The 2,040-nt window shown below is 36.1% G+C and overlaps 1 pseudogene; it reads right to left on the bottom strand.

Moving 5' to 3' along the window:
• Nucleotides 1-1,133: 1,133 nt before the first annotated feature.
• LOC122096346 lies at nt 1,134-1,230 on the bottom strand (annotated as a pseudogene).
• Between the last annotated feature and the right edge of the window lie 810 nt (nt 1,231-2,040).

Genomic DNA, 2,040 nt, shown 5'->3' with positions numbered 1-2,040 from the left:
AAATTTCAAAAATGCAAGTCCATCCTTTGTGTCCATACAAAATATTTCCACAATCCTAATAAGGACAATATCTTTTTTTTTTTTTTTTTTGCTCGGTCATGGGGCTTGAACACTGGGCCTGGGCGCTATGCCTGTGCTCTTCAGCTCAAGGTGAGTGCTCTACCGCTTGAGCCACAGCTTTACTTCCAGTTTTCTAGTGGTTTATTGGAGATAAGAGTCTCACGGACTTTCCTTCCCGGGCTGGCTTTGAACCGTGAGCCTTAGATCTCAGCGTCCTGAGTAGCTAGGATTACAGGAGTGAGCCACCAGCGCCCGGCAACACCAATACTTACTGTAAAAATTCATGAATTCCGTGAAATTCTTCCAAGTGAATTGCCTGCATTGGATGTTAAAATGAATTCAAGAGTTTTTGTATACATGTATAATGATTTCTGCAGAGTTTGTGATTTTTTAATCAGAAATAATTTTAACGTATCTGTTGAAATGAGTAGTACAGAAACTAAAGTATTTCTGGTGGTTGTCTGAAAAAGAATATTTTAAAATATTCTATATTCTATGTTTGCATAATGTTCATAATTTCTTTTATTCTTTCCTAGATATACTTTGAATTCTATATTATTTTATAATATATAGGTTCATTAATGTGTCCTTTCAGATTGTATTCCATATAGAAAGTTTTAGATTCCTTTTTTGCGTAGGTCCTAATATTATTTTTCTTTGGGATAAAATGACAATTTTGTCTAATTTCAAAAGTTTTGTAAAGTTTATGCTATGTAAACGCCTTTCTGAGGTGAAGATTTAATACACTAATGCCAAACTAAATTTAATTTAAAGGAATTACGTTTGTTGTTACACTTGTTATTTTGTAATCAACTTTTTTTTTTTTTAGGTCCGGTCCTGGGGCCTGAACTCTGGGCCTGGGCGCTGTTCCTCAGCTCTTCAGCTCAAGGCTAGCGCTCTACCACTGAAGCCACAGCGCCACTTCCGGCTTTTTTCTTTTTGCTTGTATGGTGCTAAGGAATCGAACCCAGGGCCTCGAGCATGCAAGGCAAGCGCTCTACCACTGAGTCACCTTCCCAGGGCTGTAATCAACTTTTTAATAACTGTTTTTCGTTCCTTGCATCTGAAGAATGAAAAATACGGAATACTTCACAAATTTTCATATCATCCATGTGCAATTGCCATGTTAATCTCTGTATTGTAATTTGGGAATACGTGCTGCTGAAGCATGTAGTATCTTCTAAATTTAAATAGTTAGTGATGCAATCTTTATACAGGCTTATATCCGTGGGTGCCTACTTGGAACAAGGAAATCTTATTGTTCCTAACAATGCTATTATTTCCCTAAAATTCTGTGAATAGGGGAAAAATTACATGTTCAATCGATTGCTCACATTTGCAATTTTTTTTGTCATTGACAATTTTAAGTCTTTTTCATTTGGAATTTGATCATACTTTCAATAATTTATAGCTAGGTCCAAAGGTGATGGCTTTTTCAAGTACTTATTGATCCAACTGAATTAGGTTTGTGGAGCTAATGGATTCAAAGTAAGCCTTGCTTAAGAGCTACTTATAACATTCTGCAGCTGACATTTTCCCAAATGAGGTCTTACTGGCACAGATGTCTACCTGACCCTTTACTCTTCTCCCATGTAGGAACAGACCAATCAGAATATCTTACCCTGACAACATAGATTCTTTTACTTGAACAAAACTTAAATGTTACAAGGGATCATAGAGAGATGAACAGTTCAGTCAGAAGTGTTCAGACTAGAAGGTATTTTATCAAAATATAATTGTTTATTATATCTAACATTTCAAAAGTAGCTAAAGCCAAGAAGGTGAAAAAATTGATCATATGCGTGATTACTTAATGTCCTGGCCTGTCTACCATCCAACCAGGCAGGAACTTACACCACTGCATTTCTATCACGAAATATTTTCATAGTTGCGGGAGAAGTCCAGATGTTTCTCCTCATTATTAGGCCTTTAATTGGTAATGTTTTAATGGTAAAGCTTTAGGTCCAACTCTATCAAACA

The sequence above is a fragment of the Dipodomys spectabilis genome, unplaced genomic scaffold (genome assembly GCF_019054845.1).
Source record: "Dipodomys spectabilis isolate Male_0828 unplaced genomic scaffold, ASM1905484v1 ptg000368l, whole genome shotgun sequence".
Classification (NCBI taxonomy): Eukaryota; Metazoa; Chordata; class Mammalia; order Rodentia; family Heteromyidae; genus Dipodomys; species Dipodomys spectabilis.
The sequence above is the reverse complement of the archived record's forward strand: the minus strand, read 5'-3'. Positions and strand labels throughout refer to the sequence as shown.